The sequence below is a fragment of the Vollenhovia emeryi genome, unplaced genomic scaffold (assembly GCF_000949405.1).
Source record: "Vollenhovia emeryi isolate VEMERY1.0 unplaced genomic scaffold, V.emery_V1.0 DF939214.1, whole genome shotgun sequence".
Classification (NCBI taxonomy): domain Eukaryota; kingdom Metazoa; phylum Arthropoda; class Insecta; order Hymenoptera; family Formicidae; genus Vollenhovia; species Vollenhovia emeryi.
In genome coordinates, this window is record NW_011967152.1 from 260,667 (window position 1) to 269,601 (window position 8,935).

At 40.0% G+C, this 8,935-nt stretch overlaps 1 protein-coding gene across 2 annotated transcripts in view; it reads left to right on the forward strand.

Annotated features, from left to right (window-relative positions):
- The first annotated feature begins 2,959 nt into the window (after nucleotides 1-2,959).
- LOC105561028 (mucin-16) overlaps nucleotides 2,960-8,935 on the forward strand; it is a 75,611-nt gene continuing 69,635 nt past the window's right edge. For both annotated transcript variants that reach the window (XM_012010651.1, XM_012010653.1), the window contains exon 1: nucleotides 2,960-3,465. The gene's annotated coding sequence lies outside the window, so the exon portion shown is untranslated. The remainder of the gene's footprint in view (nucleotides 3,466-8,935) is intronic.

The following is an 8,935-nucleotide window of genomic DNA, read 5'->3' on the forward strand; positions in this document are numbered from 1 at the left end:
GTAAAAATAATGATAATAAGGATAATAACGACATATTTATTTTTCAATAAATTGAGAGAGAAGAATATTATTTTTGTGTTAAAGAGGTAATCGGCGAAGACTATTTTATTGACAGATTGAAGCGCGAGATGTGAAAAATAAAAAATAAAACTTGTTACCGCCATAGTTGAATCAAGCGGACAAACGTGATTTTCGGGCTCCCGGCTCGTAACCAGGAAGTCATGCATTGTTGCAAATGTGCGGCGGATTTTCGCGTTTTATCGCGCGCACGTACGATAAAGAGTGTGTACATAACAGACGCGGAGGAAAAGTGCATTCTCTTGCCGTCACACATGGACGTCAACGATGTGATTTACGTAAAAAATAAAAATCACAATGGCCTTGCATATCGCCGTCGCGCGAAACGCGCTCGGCATGTGGAATTCCGTGAAAAATTGAAAGCGCAAACCGCGCATCGATTTGGCGGGCAGAAATTCAGAAAAAACTCTCGTCCTCCTTGCAAACCTGTAGACTTCTATCACCTTCCGATTGTCGCACTTAAAAAATAAAAATTTAAACTACGTCATTGCTGCGTCAATAAGCTAATTATTTGAGTCGTAGCTTAATTAATAATTTGTCGTCTTACGATTTCATTAATCTTTTTCTGCCAAGTGGCGTCAGTTTGACCGCAAAATTTGGAGCACCCGCGTTCAAGGTTCTTCCGCTGTCATTTTGTAGTTCGTTCATATTTAATAATCCCGTCGCCGATACGAAGAGCAAAATTGTTCGTCAATAATAATTTATTTAATGGACAAGATTAATATAATTCACGACTTTCGTGCACGCGAAACAGCCATAAGAACGGTTATCGCTGTTTCGCTCGCGGTTTCCGGAGTCATACATGCCAATTTTTTAAGGCAAAGCCCGTAATGAGGGGACAAGCATAACGGTGTACGTCACGCCGACAGCCTTTTGTATTTTTTTCGCGGTATCTGCGCGTGTACATACCTACTCGCAGATAATTACCATCTGCGCCCGCGGAAAAATACTGCGTAATATATGAGCCTCCGTTTCGTCATGCCTCTTTGAAATTAGTAGCAACGATCCTCGTCGATTCTTTCGTTCGTTTGTTCGTTCGTAAGAGAGAGAGAGAGAGAATCAATAAATAGGAAAAATATGCGAGCTACGAAACACGTATTTGCACAGCATCAATCATATTGTGTGGCAGTACTTGAATTGAAAATATTACATAGATGAAATATATTAATCTTGACAGTACGTACTAATGAGAACAACTGTTTCCTTTTTTTGATGCGTTCTGTTGGTCGCGTTAATTAACATGACCAAGAAAAATTACGATTAAACACTATTTAAATACTAATAATATCAATACCGCGATTTAAGAATGCGAATTATTCGAAAGTTGTATTCGGTACGGATATTTTTTTGTTATCTCCGTGCTCGAAGTTTAACACGTAATCGGTCGTGATTGTTGGCACATTTAAAGGCAGTTATTCGGGAAAATCTACCAACGAACAATAGGTATTGCGCGGTGTATTCGCGGTATTATCATCCTGGCGTGGATTTCCGCCTTTTACTACCAGAGTTCCATTCCGCTCCGCCACACACACACACACACACACACTCACATACACACAGATCGGTATGCGCGAATACGTAATGCGTGTACAACCAATAACATCTTCCCTCCGCATCGATCTTGTCGTCTCCAGCAAGTCGTGAAAGAATCATGGCTCCGACCGCAATGTTTATCTATCATTGTCATTTGCAAACTTGTAATAAAAAGATTGTAAGCGCGTAGAGAAAAATTTCAGGAGAAGCTACTGCGTTCCGAGCTCGTTCGAGGTCTATGAAAAAGTTTGACAGTCTTACGCAAAATGTTACGCTTTTATTATATTATAATATGTGCATGGATAGAATTCTTATTTTCAAACTTACCCTGCAAATTATATAACTGTGGGACAACATTTCAAAGAATTTTATGAGAGTTTTCCGAAATTTTACCATACATTTTACTAGTAATTACACTTATTGTTAGTATATATATTTTACTAGCAAAATGTATGGTAAAATTTCAAAGAACTCGCATAAAGTTCTTCAAAATGCCATGTCGCTCCACGGTCACATGATTTTCAGGATACATTTTAAGAGAAAATTATTTCCGTGTATATTTATTATATTTATATTAAAAATAACATTCTTTCTTTCGTTTGTTCGTTCGTTCGTTCGTTCGTTCGTTCGTTCGAGAGAGAGAGAGAGAGAGAGAGAGAGAGAGAGGAGGTGAGATTATAAATATAATAAATATATAATATATATAATAATATATAATAATATATTTATGTTTATAGTATTTAGTTTGTATTTATTACACTAATATATTAAATATATATTATAAAAATACTATGCACGAAAAGTGTTACGCGTCTTTCTTCATTACGTTACATAAAGCCGTGTATGTTCGAAAGAATTCAAATGCCCTAGTAAAATTGCAATAAATCGAAGCTCCTTCGCTGGCACATAAAAGTTTACCTGAAACGTTGAATCGTTAACATACTCGCGGATATTAATCACTTTCGATTCATTACTCTCGCGAGTGTCGGTGATGACAAGTGGGTAAAGACATATTTCAAAAAGACACATTTCTCGCGACACCTTAAACGTTCCATCAAACGTTTCCCGCGTGTCATTCGCGACGGGAGCCGGGATTAGACGCAGCTCCCCGCGACGAACGAGTTAAATAGCACTCGCCATCGGAGGACGAGCGCATATCATCCTCTGGTCAAATCCCTCGCTCGCCGGTCGCGATCGGTCCCTCGTTCGCGCGCTTGGTGAACGTCGATCGCGTTTCTGCCTTTTACCAGCGACGGCGCATGCGCGCGGCGCGGTTTGGCTCAAAGGTATCAAAGCGTGCGCCGCCGCTTGCACCGGCTGCACCTCCGCGTCTGCGGCGCGGACGGTCAGTAACGCGCCGAGCGTAGTCGAGGAAGGGCGGTCTTTCTTTTCGTCTCTCGCGCGCTCACCTCGGCGCCAAATCGGAGCAAGGCGAAAACGGGCCCGCGTGGTTCCGCGTACGCGCGAGGCGCGTGTCTTAAATCACTACCGCCCGGCTGACTCGACCCGGCCGACCGCGGGGCGGACGAGCGCGGAATTGCCGTACATCGAAGCAAGTGCGAAGAGAAAACGCGTCGTCATGGGTACCATGTGTTGTGCCCCGCGGGTGTAGAGTGCCAATTGCGCGCGGCCAGGCGAGGGGGATAAAGAACGGGGGACGGGGGAAGCGACGTGCTAAGAAAGGATCGAGGATACGCGTGGGCTGAGCCGCGACCCGCCGAGCCGAGGACGTCCCGTCGTGGAGGAGCGCGAGGGAGAAACGCCGGAGAGGTACGGGGAGGCGCGCGGAGAGACGATAATGCGGAGCCGTTGCTTCCGTCTTCAGCGACAGGACGACGTTCGGATCTGCTCGTAGTAAGTGAACGTACATACACCGCCGGGGACACTCGCGGGGGATTAATTGTGCGTCGGGTCGCCGCGTCGCGTCGCAGCTAGGGGGTTGCCCGCCCTCCGAAACTGCGGCCCGCGCACCCTCAGAAAGGACCTCTGTTATCGAGACAAAAAATATTCTTGACGCACTTATATTCCTCGCAACCTCGTTTAGTATAAAACTAAGACAATATCAAAATCAAATCAATAATTCTTATTCCCCTCTAACGAATTAAAAAAAAGATTGACTCACTATATTTAAGCAAGGGTAACTTGTACAAATGTAAGTTTATATATTGTTGCGTTTGGAATAAATTTTACCCCCCATCTTACGAAGTCGGTGCCACGATATTCGACAAAAGACGATACCCACTATCATTTTCTTCTAGATTTTACCATTTTTTCATTTAAGATTAAAGTATTCCTTTCTCTATAATAAATATGATTGGCGCTACATCGATCCTATTTTATGATACATTCAAGTGTAACAGCATTGGATCCGGAAATTTTCTCTGTGGGTGCGAACTCCGTGTCCTCGCGACGCGCGACTCGTCTTCTGTATTCCGTAATTGCAAAAAATATCCTCCGACGCGGAAGTTTGGCCATTAATTGTGAGAATATCGTTTATGACGATTTAACGATACTCTCTTTTGTTTCTTTCCATCCGCCGGATTCGCGCGGAGTAAACGGTGATGATATTCTCTTGAAAGTTTAATCCTCCCGAGTACTCGCTTTCTTTTTAGCTCGACGAACAATAAGTGAAATGGGGGTAATGAATAAGAAAGTACTGGGCGCATTTATCACCTCGCGGAAAATAATCGAAATCCCGCGTTTCTTTTTGTATTTTTCTTTCGCTCAAGTTTTCTTCGTATCTGCATTTACGTTAAATGAGATATTATGTTAGAGGCTAGTGTGTGTGTATTAGTTTTGTTACGATTAAGTACGATGCATTTGTCGTACAAAGTTTGTAAACTGCGAAAATTAAAAATATCAAATGCAAATACGTTTCACTGTTGCACAGACACTGATCGTGTGTCGTCGAGTTTCACATTTACAATAACAGCAATGAACATTATCCGTTGTAATAATACAGCCCGCGGCAGGTATCGAGTTGCGAGGCGGAAATTCTTCGGCCGAGCGAAAGAAGAATATCGCGAATATTACAAAATGAGAATTAATGAAATATATAAACGTGTAGACTCAGTTCTCGGCAATGTAAATACAAAAATAACCAAGGGGCAGTGAGAGTAGTTATTATCGCGTAAAACACTACCCGTTAGATTATGATTACAGTCGATGTTCATCGGCTGTCCGACACAGTTAACGTTTTTAATCTTTTTCACTGAGAAAAATGATGTTGCAACCGCAGCAACAATTTTCTAGGTACGAAAAGAAACTGAGATATATAAATGAATAGCCAGTACTGCAAACTCGCATATGTTTTGTATTTAACCAATTGAAATAACAGAAACGGAATTTCTATCTCAACTCTTAGCGAATGTCAGGAAGAAAGTCATTTCTTTGGTCCAATATAACGTTTGATTGTGGTACATAAACAGCTATATTCCTTACAAAGATCGTTCTAGCTACGGTACCGAAATTTATTTTTATCCAATGATTAAGATTTAGCGAGGGATAAACCGCTGACCAAAATCATGTACACAAATGCCTACCAATTAGTTTGTCTTAATGTCTTATTTTATCTTATTTATTTTGTTTTATCTGATTTTATCTTTATAATGTCCCAGGCCGAATGCCCAAACTAATATCCCAAAAATGTCCAGTAATGCCCAGGAATGCCGCTAATCTGTACACCACAATGCCCTCAGCGGTTTACCTCGCGATCCCAGATAGTACACATAGTTCTATGAATAATCTTCTGGAGCGTAAATATTCTTAATTTCAGAATATTCGAATCAAATAGTCTATAAATATACATAGATCATTACTTCGGATGTTCTTTGGAAAATTCGTTCAGAATAATTTTTTAATATTCATCGAGTTTATGTATTGCACATCGTTTATTTTGTAACACACTGATGCAAAAGGCAGTGAAACTTGTGATCATTCTATGTGTATATAACCGACACGCTATATTCGATAGATTATTCTATTCACACTCGAAAAAGATTTATATAGTAGTACCAGTCGAACATAAGATAAATATATAAGAATGACCTATGGAATACCATGGTGTTCCAAATATTCTTAAAGAATATTCTTAAAATATTCATAGGAGTGTCTTGTGCTATCTGGGAATATTTAGGCCCAGTTTCACCAGGCGTCGTTTAACTTTAATCTTAGTTTAATTCACGTTTGTCTCTTTCTAAAGTAATAGACGGAAAGGGACAGAGCGAATTAAGCTGAGCTTAAAGTTAAACAACGTTGGTGAAACCGGGTCTTAGTCACGAAACCTGAACTTTCCAGAAGGTATTACTAGAATGTTACTTATTGATAATAAGATATTCACATTCTTAAGTTGTTAATAAGATATTTTTTTAACGTTAAAATCTTACTACTGACGTAGTTTTATAATGTATTTGCTGACTTTTCTGTCCCTATTATTTCGATCTACAATTCTTTTGTTTCCGGACAATTCCGGAAACAAAAAAATATCGACGTTAGTTTCTTTGCTGCTTTCTGACCGAAGATCCGAAAGCACTCACCGTTTGGTCCGACTGAAATCGCGAGAAGGAATATTTATTGTGCTGAAGACGACTCGAACTGGAGTCGACTCTAATTGTTATCGTCAATTGTTTTCGAATTGTGATGATAATTAAGTATAGTTGTTTACGCGACTCACGCAACAATAACCGCATCACACTCTCATTGGTCGTTCATTGTTTTTGTAAAGAGAGAATTATTGCCGACTGGAAACATTAAGCGTTCTAACGATATTGCTGAATTCAATTACATAATTGTACGATATACACAGGCACGTACGAGCACACACGCGCATTACCGAGAACGCAATGACATAACATCCCGAAACGTGGGAGTCACCCGAAAGTAATCAATCATTCACGCACCCTTTCGCATTCTTCTCGTAACGCCCGGGGAAGAGCTATCGATCATCAGAAAGGAGCAGGCGCCAAATTTATTCTCTCCTACTTGTAATTAATAAACTTTCCTAAAGAACACAGAATCCGCGATATCGATACTGCACCCGTTTGTAAAGTTCGTGCTCTATCATCTAAAGTTAAACAAGACGGATCTTAATTCAATCAGCGCCGCTCCATGCACGTGGATTACTTTGCATCTCGAAGATAATTATAACTTCTTGTAACATTGGATAGTTATAACAGTTCGTCCATTGTTTAATTGATTCTGACTGATGCAGTGTATCGCGCGTACCATCGCGATCGTAAAGGCCGAATCAGACTAGCAAATGCCGACTCGGATTGGATTGGCGATTGACGATTGTCCTCTAGCCAACGAGAGCGAAGCAGCCAGCATTTAATCGGCTGTCATGGGCTAGAAGACAATCGTCAATCCCAATCCAATTCGAGTCGACAATTGCCAGGGAGCTCTATAACCATTTTAGACATTTTAACCATAGACTGATTACGAGACAATGGAGCCCTAAATGGGGGTATCTTTTTCTAGCGAGCGTGAGTCGGAAAAAGATAAACCAACGGCACACGATACTATTTTTCCTACTGGATTGCTTACGAATTCAATCAGGATTTAGCCTTAAGCCACCTAATCTAAAACTCTGCGTCCTTGTGGACTTTAGACACCCAAATAAATTCATACCGTAGTATAACTAGTAGCTCCACTCCGTCATTTGTTTCGTTTTCCATCGATCCCTTCTGCGCATCCGACATTTTGTTGGCCCAGCCGATGAGAAAAAAGTTATATGTGAAAGTACACCGTCGGGAACACTCGCGGGGATTAACTGTGCGTCTCGGGTCTCCGCATCGCGTCGCAGCTAGAAATTGCCCGCCCTCCGAAATTTCGGCTCGCGAACTCCGTGCTCTCGCGACGCGCGACTCGTCTTTAGCATTCAAGTGATAAGCAGTGTAGCTTTGATACACTACTACACATACAACCATAGACGTAATATATTTAGATCGAGCGTTTGCATGCGACAGGGAGAGAACGAAGTAGCACAAAACAGAGTTTGTCCTTTTCTACGTGAACCTGTACCCCCTACTGCTCAAATAAAGACAAACGCTCGGTCTAGATATATTGTGTCTATGCACACAACTTTTTTCTCATTGGCTGGACCAACAAAATGTCGGATGCGCAGAAGGGATCGACGCAAAACGAAATAAATGACGCGTATGTTAACTTTGCACCCTAACTTTAAAATTTTGTAGTTCTGACTGGAGTTTCTGCTTTTTTTAAGAGTTTAAGAGTTCCCAATAATTTATAAAATTATAAAAAGAGTTCTGCTGATTAACGATCAGAAATTAAAATTTAAAAAATCGGGTGCCAACTTCTTATCGAAATTTGAGATCGAATAGTTCTGAATGGTCTAATAGCTTCATTTTGCGATTATCTAGAGTTCCTGATACATAAAAAATTTTCTCGGTTAATTAAAAAAATAATAAAAATCTTTGAAAATTTTATTTTGAGATACAATAGTTCTGAGTGATTTATATCGCTATTACGTTTATTTCGAAGAGTTCCCGCTAACTAAAAAAATTCTAACCGCAAATATAAAAAGTTACACACTTTAAATGACATTTTAGAAACTAGTAAAAAATGACGCGTATCTCTGAATGAGTCACTTAAGCTCTGTGCGCCATAAGACTTTCCGTTAAAACTCGTCGAGAACTGCCTAGAACTCCACTCAGAACTACTCGGAACTCTGAAAAATTTTTCGACGTCCGGACTTAGAAATTTTTCGACCATCGTTCAAAGTCCGGAGGTCGAAAAATTTTTCAGAGTTTCGAGAAGTTCTAATTGGAGTTCTAGGCAGTTCTCGACGAGTTTTAACGGGAAAGTCTTATGGCGCACAGAGCTTAAGTGACTCATTCAGAGATACGCGTCATTTTTTACTAGTTTCTAAAATGTCATTTAAAGTGTGTAACTTTTCATATTGGCGGTTAGAAATTTTTTTAGTCGGCGAGAACTCTTCGAAATAAACGTAACAACGATATAAATCACTCAGAACTACTGTATCTCAAAATAAAATTTTCAAAGATTTTTATTATTTTTTTAATTAACCGAATAATTTTTTTATGTATCAGGAACTCTAGATAATTGCAAAATGAAGCTATTAGACCATTCAGAACTATTCGATCTCAAATTTCGATAAGAAGTTGGCACCCGATTTTTTAAATTTTAATTTCTGATCGTTAATCAGCAGAACTCTTTTTATAAATTATTGGGAACTCTTAAACTCTTCAAAAAGAAGCGGAAACTCCAGTCAGAACTACAAAATTTTAAAGTTGGGGTGCAAAGTTAACACACGCATAAATGACAGAGACAAATGAATATACTGGTT